The 12416-nt window shown below is 38.3% G+C and overlaps 2 long non-coding RNA genes across 5 annotated transcripts in view; one reads left to right on the top strand and one right to left on the bottom strand.

Moving 5' to 3' along the window:
• The window catches only part of LOC104853483, a 62082-nt gene extending 53325 nt beyond the window's left edge, over window positions 1-8757 (bottom strand). For 2 of the 3 annotated variants that reach the window (XR_777797.3, XR_777796.2), the window contains exons 1-2: window positions 8680-8757; window positions 4333-4589 (exon numbers count right to left, since the gene is read on the bottom strand). This is a non-coding gene — a long non-coding RNA (uncharacterized LOC104853483). The remainder of the gene's footprint in view (window positions 1-4332; window positions 4590-8679) is intronic. The other variant, XR_777798.3, reaches the window with a different exon arrangement.
• A 108-nt stretch (window positions 8758-8865) lies between these two features.
• Window positions 8866-12416, top strand: part of LOC104853484 — a 9852-nt gene continuing 6301 nt past the window's right edge. The window contains exon 1 of one of the 2 annotated variants that reach the window (XR_777800.1): window positions 8866-8929. This is a non-coding gene — a long non-coding RNA (uncharacterized LOC104853484). Of the gene's footprint in view, window positions 8930-9109; window positions 9166-12416 lie in introns of those variants that run through there. The other variant, XR_777799.1, reaches the window with a different exon arrangement.

The raw sequence follows: 12416 nt of genomic DNA, 5'->3' as shown, positions 1-12416 counted from the left end.
AAAATTTCCAAAATCTTAAAAAAGGTATAGATATCTAGGCACAGAGACATTAAAAAAACCAAACAATGATCAGAAAATAATATCTGCACATCACATTGAGGTTAAACTGTCAAGAATACAGAACAAAGAAAGATCCTGAGAGCTGAGAAGAGAAACACCAACTCATTCATAGACATAAACCCAAAAGAATGACTTCAGATTTCTCTACAGAAATTCTAAAGGCCAGGAGAGTAGGAAACAATGAATTTCAAGCACCAAATAAATAAATCCTAATCTTGACTGCTATATCCATATGATCTGTCCCTCAACTGAGACAAATAAGACTGTGAAAGATAAACATAAAGAGTTCATTACCACTAAGTCAGCATTACAGAAGATACTTAAAAGAATCCTAAACACAGAAAACTAAGAATGATAAGCTATTGGGCATAAGAAAAGAGTTAAATATTTAAAACAACAAATGAAAGAATATATTTTATACCTTTTGATAATTATTCTGAATGTAAATGGTCTTAACTCTATAATTAAAATACATAGACTGGACCGGGGATTTAGCTCAGTGGCACTACATCTGCCTCACAAGTGCAAGGTCCTGAGTTCGATCCCCAGTACCCCCCTCAAAACAAATGGTACATAGCTTGGCAAATTGGATTAAAACACAAGTCCCAGCTGTGCTATCTGCAAGAACTACACCTCACTAGCAAAGACATTTACAAACTGAAAGTGAAAGGATGGAAAAAATTCCATACAATCAGATACCAAAAGCAAGCAAGAGTAGATGTACTCATAACTGACAAAGCAGATTTCAAGATAAAATTAGCAAGTACAATGAAGGTTACTACACATTGTTAAAAAGAACTACCCACCAAGAAGATGTAACAATTGTATATGAATATGCACCAAACAGTGGTGCATGCAGATTCACAAAACAAACTCTACTCAAAGGGACACATTGGTCCCCATAGTAGAGAACTTCAATACTCCACTGTCAGCAACAGATAGGATATCCAGACCTCCCAAAAAAATGAACAAAGAAAACTTTACAATTAAATTACTCCTCAAATCAAATGGATTTAACAGCTCTCTACAAAACATCCTTTCCAACAACTACAACATATACATCCTTTCATGAGTTCATAGAACATTCTCAAAAATAGATCATATTTTAGGTCATAAAGCAAACCTTCACAAATGCAAAAAATTGAAATAACTGCTAAGATTATAGTTGAAAGAAATATAAATTAAGGCCAAGGGAAACTATACAAATGCATAGAGATTGAACAATTTATAGAGGGCAATCAGTCCTCTGACTGCTTAGAAAAGAAGACAGTGAGGGATAAAGAAAGAAGGACAATAGAGACTTGCATAATTTCAAAGTACATGGACTGGGAGGTCAGTGTTTCAGAGTGTGCGAAGACAAAGACACTGAGTTTGCCACTATTTCCTAGGTTCATACAGTAATCAGAGGTAGTATCAAGTGACTCAGAGGTCAACAGTAATCTTATGTTGATGAGGCTGTTATGCTGATGAAAACAGTGGAATGGACAAAGCATTCTTACAACAGTAGGTGGAATGAGTAGGGCAGATAAGGAATTTATCCCTCCCCAGTGAAACTTTTCTTTTTATTATTACTACTCTGTTATGAAAGAACCAGGATATCTTCACCCAATGTAATCTTACACTTGAGTGTCACAATACCACTGGACCATTGAGGCTTCACCTGTGACCAGGGATAAAATGTTTCCACATACCATAGCTAGCTCATGGGCAAGAAGAGTAGGCCGGGGTAAGGGGAAAAAATGAGAATCAAGACTTGTCATGTAGAGGTACAAGATCCCAACAATGAATGTAACTGTACTGTATCCCTAAAATGTAGCAATAAACTCAATTAAAGCTGAAAAAAAAAAAGAAGAGTAGGCCTTAGACAGTTCTGATCATAATTTAATTATAAAATGATTTTTCTCCAAAAGTACATACAGTGGCTCTCAGCAACAGTCTACTTTTGAGTGATCAGAAGGTCCTAGAAGATAATGGTGGAGGGATAAAAATATTCTCAGAATCAAATAAAAATAGAAACATAATATACCCAAATCTCTAGGATATAGTAAAGGCGGTTGTAAGAGAGAAGTTTATGAGGTCCTACATCAAAATATCAGAGACATCAAATAAATAATCTAATATGCATCTAAAGATCTTACAAAAATAAAACCCTATAGGAGGAAAGAAATAATAAAGATTCTGAAATTAGTAAGGTGGAGACTAAAAGAACAATATACAGTATCAATGGGACAAAGAATTGTTTCTTTGAAAAAATAAAGAAAATAGATGAACCTCTAGTAAAATGAACCAAAAGAGAAAGAGAAGGTACAAATCAACACAATTACAGATGAAAAAGCAGATTTTACAACATATAGCACTGAAATCCAGAAAATCATTAGGTACAATTTTGAAAATCTATATTCTAATAAATTGGAGGATCTGAAGAAATGAATAACTTTCTAGACAAATATCACCTACTAAAATTCAACCAAGATTTTTTTAAAAAAACAAAATTGAATTATGGCAGTTTAGTTTTTGCCATATATTTCAGGAATGTCTGTCGTTTCAGGCCTTACCCAGTGTACACCAAGAGTCAAGAGTGTGCTTGCTGGAGAGAGCCAGTTCAGCATATGGAAAAGTGGCACTCAGAGAGCTGTCCCATTACTTTAGATAAAGAAAATGTCACTATGGTGGCAGAAATCTCCTTTGGTTGCTCTAAGCAATTACTGAGAAATATAAATGAACTTCAGGTCCTTAGATAAATATCTTTTGACAAAGCTCCATGTTAGTGACTGAATGCAGAGAACTAAATAACTAAGATCACAGTCATCTTCTCAAAAGATGAGAGTACTATTCTTTGCCTCTCATCACTGGAAACAGTGTTGGTGATCTATAATTTTGATTATAATTATAGTCTTCCTGTTCGGGCAATCTTCACCATTACTCCATGAGATGGTATTTCTGTTTTATGGAGAAAGAAGAAACAACTTGCCCTAGGACACAGGCTGAGTATATGGCAGAGCCATCATTCCAATAGATTTTCTGATCCCGAGTCTAACACCTTTTACACAAAAGCTTCATTACAGTCTGAAAAAGTGCACATTCTCTTGACTGACCCCACACCTAAAGACATTGGGAGAGTCCATTTCTCTCCAAAAAGCATTACACATCAAGATGGGAAAATGGTGTTCACAAGATCCTGGCCTTCCTGCAGTGGCCTCCCCAACAGTAGCAGGGCAGATAGATGCATTTCACATTAAAAGTGAAGAGGAGACAGATCTTGAGGACTCCAGTTGAAGGCCAGGAGTCCAGTAGACTTTATTTCAGTAAGTGTAAGATTGATTTAATTGGTTGTCTCATAGAGTGAGTCAAGTGAGGCCATGTTGAAACTATAAAGTACTGGCAAAAATGGAGATGGTTTCTTAGATTGTCTCGATTTATTCTGGCCTAGATGTTTACTACTGGTATGATGGTGGACATATCTAACCTTTAAAGAAAAACCAGGGTAATAGTTTTACTAACCACATAGGGTAGGTATAACCATTAAATGAGTCCCTCTGTATAAGGGGTTTAGAATATTTTTTATGGTAACAGTTACAAAGATCCTTTTAAGAGGGTACAGTGGTGCTCTAAGACTATTGTCTTGGGGCTAGGTTGAAACAAAGAAACAGGCAGAGGCTGGAGCCCAAGCTTAAAGGTAGAACATGTGCTTAACATTGACAAGACCCTGGGTTCCAGCCCCCAGCCCCAGTCCCCACACAACCCCACCCCCCACAAAAAAGTAGTCAATTTTATCTCAAGGGAAGAATCCATCTTGGCTTTGGAAATGTCCCTAACTTAGAGTTTTAATAATACAGATGTAAGAAACAGAGTACTCTTTTCCCTCTTCTCACCTTTGGTGCAATGAGTGTTAACCATGAACTCTGGATTTGTATATGGGGGACAGCCTTAGAATGAAGGCACTGCTTGTACTTCTTTTTTCACCCTACATTACCTGTGACCCACAGGAATAAATATTTCCACATGGTAAAGTCATATACAACCACATACTTAACATGATAGCTTTATGAAATAATTATCTGCTCTGAAATTTTTAACATTTTGATATTTTCTTCTTTCTTTTTTAAAATATAGGGAGAATTAAGTAGGAGAGAGAAAAGGGTATAGAAAAGAAGGAAGAAGGAAAGATGGAGAGCAGAGAGAAGAGGCTGTGTCTCTTAAAGTTCAAAGTGAACGAATGACAGTAATGAACTATTCAGGTTATAATTCAAGTAAATTGATCTTATGACTCACCCGTGGGTCTCGATCTAATCTTAAGAACCTGTTTGGTCAGGCACCCCACAAGAAGGTAACTCTTTTCCTCTGGATGCTCCTCTAACTCTGTCAGAAATTGCAGCCTAGAGCCACCAGCTCCCACCAGCTCAGAAAATCCACCTTCTTTCTGTGCCTCACCTCGCAGCAATGTTTTCCAGGTGACGGACATCTTCCTAGGTATGTTGTCATCCCATGGAAGTTGCTTCTCACTTAGCTGGAGGGAGGTTAGAGGAGGGCTGAGGAAGAGAATGGCAGGAGGGTGGGAATGACATCAGCTTTCCCAGTAAGACTGGAATAGGGCAACAACTCCAGATACCTTCCTTGTTTTTAAAAGAAACAGGGCCTGTGCTCATTCACTCCTGCAGAAAATATGGACAGAACTATGATGTGGCCTGCATAGTGCTGGGCATGGGATACAGAGCTGACCACAGCCGAGGCCCTTGCCTTCCTGGAGCCTCTAGTTTTAGTGGGAGGCACAGTCAACAAGTTAGTGGGATCATATCAGGTAGTTATAAGTGCTCTGTAGGAACAAGATGGAATCATGGGGCATCGAAGGTACAGATTAAGGAGCCAACATGACACTGAATGAGGACAATGCCCAGGGAGAGAGGGAGAAACCAGGCCTGGTGAGTATTTACATTAAGTCTAACAGTCTGCTTGAACCCCCCCACACCCCATGGCCTACATACATACATAGAAAACTCAGAGAGCTATTTTTCCCATCTACCAAAGTAAGTAAAGATGTCTTCATCTTGGACAGTCAGCACAGACTGGGGTGAGTGGACAGAGGGGCCTCTGATGAAGGGAAGGCACCTCACAAACTGACAGACTCAAAAGCTAGGTGGAGAAAATTGTGACTGGCTGGATCCCAAAACAGCAGATCCTGAAAAGAAACAACTCTTTCCAAAACAAACAGAAAATGTTTTAATTCAATTTGTTTTAAATTTTTTATTATTTGTCATTTTCCTTTATAGGTACTTTTTCTTTTCTTTCTTTTCTTTTTTGCCCTTTTAATTCTTTTTTCTTCCTTCTATCTTTCTTTTATTGCTTATATCCTCTTCGTTTTTCTTTTTTATCTTTTTCTTGTTCAACATATTCACCCCGTCACTCTGTCCTAATACTATTAGTTTTCTTTTACTGATCAGTAGTACTCCCTGTCTTGCTTTTCTGTCCTCATTGTCATCTTTCATTGATATTAATATTTCAAACTTTACTTTTTCATTCTCTGGTTCCCCAGCACTGCTACATTTACTACCGTACCTATTAAGCTTAATGAATATTTAGAGAGCTAATTAACTCTATACCATTGCTGTTGAATACTGTTTTATTGTTAGTAGATCTAAAGTTCCATTTAGTAGAGATCAAAACATGAGAAGAAAGTGTGACAAAAATGGCTCCAAAAACTCCTAACTTTCCTAAAGATGATGCATGGGGGCATTGAAGGGGGGAAAATAAAAGCCACATAGTGGAGTTATTTGAAGTGATAATAGAAGAGATACAAAACAGATCAATAAGGCACATAGCAAGCTTACAGAAAATATAACTAAAAGATATAATGGACCTGATAAAACAGTGAGTCTACAGAGTACACCAATAGAAAATCAAAAAACCTAGCTTTGTTACAGCAAAAGAAAATGCCAAAAGAGGGAAGAAGCAACCCAAACAGTGGGAAAAAATTTTGGCAGCTGCTTCTCAGACAAAAGATTGATATTTAGAATACACAAAGACCTCAAAAAATTGGACCTCCAATTTTAAAGACCCAGTCCAAAAATAGGCATCTGAAATAAATAGACACTTTTCAGATAAAGAAGGAGAAATGAGAAATAAATATATAAAAAACTGTTTAACATCACTGGTCAGTCAAGAGATGCAAATTGAAACAACACTGACATTCCATCCCACATCAGAAAAATAGCTATTTTCAAGAAATCTGCCAGAGGCCTCCAAGCAGCACAGACCACTGAGGAATGCTGGAGCCACACAGCTAGGCTGCTACTCCACTCCCAGAGCCCCAGGGCCTGTACCAGTGAGGAACAGAGCTCGCGGGCACCAGACAGTATCACCCCAGGACTCCCCCCCACCACTGGTTGAGCCGGTACCTGGTCCCACACCACAGAGGCAAAGGGGGTCATAAAGGCCATTGTACTGAGCTCAAGATAGAGCGGAAGGTAGAAGTGAACAACAGAAAGCGGGCCTCTCTCAGGCTCCTTAATGAGAATTGAAGCCCACAGGAAAAGTGAAGCAATGTAAGCACACCAGGCTACCACAGAGGTAGAGGTAGCTGGAGGGATCACCACCTCCTACTGGAACCTGGACTATCCTCAGGGGAAGGGCAGCTGGAAGCTGCAGTAAAACCTCGCAGAGTTCAACCCTGCAGGAGGTCAGGGAGCTCAACCAGGGCCTTGAAGCCTGAAATCAGCCTGGATCTCAGCAGTCCGCTGCTGGCTTGCTGAGACGGACTGAGATCTGCACACTGCTGCCCGTTGTCTCCTGTGACAGCAGAGACACACCCTGAAGGAGGCCCTTCATTTTGATTTTTTGTCTTTACAGTTATTTTTTCTTTTCCTCTTATTTTTAATTTAAAAATTTCCTCCACGCTTTTTAAAGTCTTCCCTTTTTTCCCCTTTTTCCTCTTTCCCACTCCGTCTCTGACTCCAGCACATTGTTCTTCATCTCGCTTTTTGTTCCTGCTCCTGCCCTAATTTGCATTTCTTCTTTCTTCTTTTCTTCTCTTTTTCCTTCTCTTAATTGTCACTAGTTTCAAAGGAAAGTGAGTTGAATTTCTAGCTTCCCTATTGCTATTATTGTTATTTCTTGTCTTTGTTCTTTCATCCTGTCTTTCCCTTTTGTCTTCAACAGTTTCCTAAAGTTTGCGTGATCTTCCTGTGTCCTCTGGCTTCACTTGAAACCTTCACCTATCCTTTTACCTATCTATTTCTCTTTTCCCAACTCCTTCTAAGTCCCCATCCTGAAGGGTAAAGTTGCTATATTCAGGAGTATATTCACTATAAACATATTTGGGGCTGGTCCTTGATTTTGATTTAATTCACACAGTTAAAGGTGATAGGTTAATAACTGCCGCAGATTGTCAATTTCTAAACTGTGCTTGAGGCTACTGTGTTGCTGATTGTATCACTTGGGCTAAGGTGTTGTGATAGATATAATCAGTTGTTCTTTCTGGTATTATGAAAATAGAGTGTCTTGGGGCTGGGGATTTAGCTCAGTGGTGCCACTGCCTGCCTTGCAAGAACAAGGTACCGAGTTCAATCTCCGATACATAAAAAAAGGTAGAATAGAAAAAAGGAAAAGAAAAAATGTGAAACAGGAAAAAAATGGAAAAAAAGTCTTTGTAAATAGGGAAGGGTGGAGGGGGTGAAAGGAGGTCAGGGGTAAGGGGAAAAAATAAGAACCAAGACGTATCATGTAAAGGTACAAGATCCCAATGAAGAATGTGACTATACTGTATACCTAAAACATACCAATAAACTTAATGGGGGAAAAAATAAATCAGCCAATAACAAATGCTAATGGGGCTGAGGGGAAAAAGGAACCCTTCTACATTGTTGGTGGGAATATACACTAGCATAACCATTGTGGAAAAAAGTGTGGAGATTCCTCACAAAATTAAAACTAGAAATTCCATTTCCAGTTATTTCTTTCTAGCTATTTTCCCAAAACAGTTAAAGACATCATATTCCATTAATACATGCATACTCATGTCTATAGCAGCACAATTCCAATTCATAATACCTAATTCTTGGAAGCAGCTTGATGTTCATCAACAGATTAATGGATAAAGAAATTGTGGTATTTATACAAAATTGAATACTACTCTGCTATGAAGAAGGATAAACTTGAGTCATTTGTGGGAAAATGGATGCACCTTTAGACCATAATATTAAGTAAAATAAATCAGATACACAAGCTTAAATATCACATGGTTTCTCTTTTATGAGAAGCCCAAACTAAATAAAGAGCACAATAAAAGTTAAATAATAGAAAGTAGAAACATAGATCTTTTGGGATAAAAATGAAGGCTAAAATGAGAAAGTTGCAAGAATATAAATTTAATGATGGTACCTATGAAAATCAAACAGGAAGGAGGACCAGTAAGAGAGCCAAAGTCAAAATTTTGAAGAAGTCTTTCATTTAGCTGACAAGAGGAAGAAGAGAACCAAAGAAAAAATTTAAAAGTGTTAGGAAGAGAATTAAAACAGAAATATGTTACAGAGAATAAGAGGTGAGAGATGAAGAAAGGAAAAGGTGATCGGGCCTGTGAAATGTAGAGAATGTGGGAAAAATGATACCTAAAGATATATCACTGACCTTGAATTGCAGAGAGCTCATAACCCTCAGTGATCCGTTTATGTAATGTGGTCAGGATAAAGTATAGGTGCAAAGGAGTTGATGAGATAACAGTGAGATTCCTTAGAATGTTGCAATAATGAGGGTCTTCCAGAGAAGCCAAACCAAGAGAGAGTGAGGGAGAGATTAATTACAGGAATTGGCTTACGCCATCATGGAGGCCAACAAGTCCCACAGCCTGCTGTTACAAGCTAGAGAATCAGAAAATCAGGTAGTGTAATTCAGTCCAATACTGAAAGCGTAAGAACCATTGGAGTCAATGGTATAATTCCTGTCCCAGGAATTCTAGAGGCAATTCTAGAATCCAAAGGTCAGTGAACCAGGATTTTCACCAGCCATGGCAAGATAAAACAAACATGCCAGTTTAAGAAGAGAAAATGTATCCTTCTAACTTTTCTCTGTTTAGGGCCTCAACAAACTGGATGATACCCATCCACATTGATGAAGGTTTGTCTTCTTCCCTCAGTCTACTTATTCCAAATGTTAACCTCCTGCAGAAACAGCCTCACAGACACACCTACAAGTAGTGTTTTATGAGAGGAGTACCCCTTATCCTAGGAAGTTGTCATTGAAACAAACATCACAGATGGAAATATTAAGATAATTTTATAATTTTGTTGGTGATGATGATGATGATGATGTTATTGTTTTTGAGACAGGGTCTCTCACTATGTAATTCAGGCTGACATCCAATTTACAGCAATCCTCGTGCCTCAACCTCCCAAAAGTTGAGATTACAGGTGTGCACCATTACATACTACTTGTAATATACAGCATTTTTACCTTTCTTCTCTCTGAAGTTACTACTCTGCATATCCACATGACCAATTTTGAATATGACCAAGAATAAAAGATAATTCCCAGAGGAAAAATATAGATTGCCTAAAATAATTGTAAATAATTTTCTTCTATATATTAAGTAATATTATACTCAAAAATCCTTTGCTATAGGAAAAAAGTTAAAGATGATAAATTTCTAGCCCTACTCCAACTTTCAAGCTTACTTAAGTCACGTTCTAAAATTAGAAATTTATTTTAAATATTTCTATAATATTATTTAGAACATTATCTTTTAAACAAAGATATGAATTTTTATTCCTTCTCTGTATTAATTATTACTCCAGTATCAAATTTGTAGGGTGGTGATACATACTTCAAGGACACTAATAGTTTTTACATTACACACACCAATCCTCTATGTTGGCATAAGGGAAAAGATTTTACTGTTTGCTTAAGAGGGTAATCTGTATGGCCCAGTATGTTCCCTGTAAATTAAATAGAACCACAAGAGACCCTTATTATGAACCCCAAAGAGCTCCCCACTCCCAATATTGCTCCTCCTTGTTTTAAAAGTCCTAAATCAGGTTCTTAAATTAGGAAATGCTATATAGTAAGCAGATGTACACATGTGCATGCACACACGTCCATATACACACTAGTATTAATCACTCAATAAACATTAAGTGTCAATAAATACAAGTGACCTTGTCCTGAAGGTTAGTGGACAAGAAAAAAAAATGTGGTCTTCTGCAAAGTTTAATGATTTCTGGCCATGGCCCATTAAGGTAACAGTTAGTTACTGGTCAAATACAGGTTTGCTCAACCAACCACTTTCTACTATGCCATGGTTAGAAGTTCTCCCTTTCCAATCTTGAAGTCTTAATGTGGTAAATTATGCCAATTCCTTGTCATAGCAGAGAATTGTAGCCTCTAATCTAAGCAAGAAAAGCACTGATGTTAAGCAAACACAAAAGTGAGCTGTTGGACAGAACTGGAGCCAAAGTTCTGCCAGTCTGTAATGTTTTGCATCCAGAGAAAGAGATGATGTTTATCTAATCATGCAGTTTAAAAGGCCCATAGCCTACAGGTCAGGGACCCTCTCCTGGAGTCTAACATCTGCACTTGCTAGATGTCTGTGCAATTCCCTGTAATACAAAGGACAACAGGGGACCACTTATTGATCTTATCTCCATGAGTTTTCCCCATAAACACTGCTCCAACAGGCCTGGTGCATGTGCTTCTTGGCCATCTGCCCTTGATGCACAAGTACCAACAATAAATCAGGCACTGGAGACACAGAAATAAACAAAATGGAAAGTCTCTGCCCTGAAGCTTACATTCTCCTGGGAAGAGAGAGAGCAAATGAACAAATAAGTGCATATTGTACCAAGAGGTGATGTGATAAAAGGAATAAATAAATCAGTGAAAAGGAATAGAGTGATCATGGGGCTTACAGAGGAGTCAGCACCAATTACTCTTGTAAAATGACATCTGAGTAGTAACCTAAAGGAAGCAAGGAATTGAGCCACAGGTGTATGCAGGGGGAAAGCATTCTCAGCAAGGAGAAATGAGTTCAAAGTCCCTCAGGCAAGAGAATACTTGGTATTATTGAGCAAAGGAGGCTCTTCCTGTTATAAGAGATCAAGAGCAGCTGAGTAGCAGCACATGAAGTCCCCCAAACCATGGCAAAGGCTTCAGAGTTTACCTTGATTCAGATGGAAAGCCACTAAAAGTTATTCACTCAAATTCCAGAAAAATCCTATAGGCTTTCTGTGAAGAAGAGATAGGTTAAAGAGAAGTATATAACAAAATGTGGAAGCAGGAGGCAGCTAGGAGTTGGGTGCAGTAATGTTGGCAAGAGGTTAAGTAGCTTGGAGACAGATGGGTAGTGATAATTTTCATGAAAAGTTGGATTTGGGAAACATTTCCAAGATAGAACTGAGAGGATATGTTAATGGATTTGATATTGAAATATAAAAGAAAGAAGAATGACATTGTCTATTTTTCAAGCAACTAGGGGCCATTTTTTGACACATAAACGACAGGATTAACTACAAAACTATATATATGAGTCTGGCATTCAGAGAAGTCATCTGGACGGAGATGTAAATCTTGAGAGTCACCAGCGTACATGTAGCACTTAAGGGCACAGATGAGATCTGTTAGGACAGATTTGGGACCTATACGAATCTGCAAGATCCTTTCAATAGATTCACATAGTCAACATTATTTTAATAATTTTAAGATAACGTTTGCCTTCTCTCACAGTTGTACAGTGGAATTTTCCAGGGACTACATGAGATGGATGTGTTAGGACAGTGGTGGCAAATCTATAGCACACATGCAACAGTGGGCACAGGAGCTCTCTTTCTCTTGGCACCCAAGCCAAGCTGCCCCAGCATCACCTTCAGGGGCCGAGCATCAGATAACAGCACACACACGGGCCGTGGGTATTCTCAGAAAAGAGTAGAGTACCAGCAATGATGTCACAGCCATAACTCATCAGCCATGACTGGTCAGAGCTTTCACATCGCACTCCATCTATACGAGGCTCACTGTCACTGTGTTAGGGCAACAGCTTGGATGCAGGAACAGACTGAGAATCCAGTTGCTTTCTATTAACCCAGACATTAAAGGTATCTGTAAAAATAACTATGCTTCACTAAATTTGGGGGGAATATTTTTCATAAAAATGTACTACTTAGAGCTGTAGCAGAATGTTTGCTCCAAGCTTAAAAAAAAGAGGAGGAAAAGGAGGAGGAGGAGGAAGAGGAAGAGGAAGAGGAAGAAGAAGAAGAAGAGGAAGAAGAAGAAGAAGAAGAAGAAGAAGAAGAAGAAGAAGAAGAAGAAGAAGAAGAAGAAGAAGAAGAAGAAGAAGAAGAAGAAGAAGAAGAAGAAGAAGAAGAAGGGGAAGGGGA

This window comes from Fukomys damarensis, unplaced genomic scaffold, assembly GCF_012274545.1.
Source record: "Fukomys damarensis isolate Sample0158 unplaced genomic scaffold, DMR_v1.0_HiC HiC_scaffold_5, whole genome shotgun sequence".
Taxonomy (NCBI): Eukaryota; Metazoa; Chordata; class Mammalia; order Rodentia; family Bathyergidae; genus Fukomys; species Fukomys damarensis.
The sequence above is the reverse complement of the archived record's forward strand: the minus strand, read 5'-3'. Positions and strand labels throughout refer to the sequence as shown.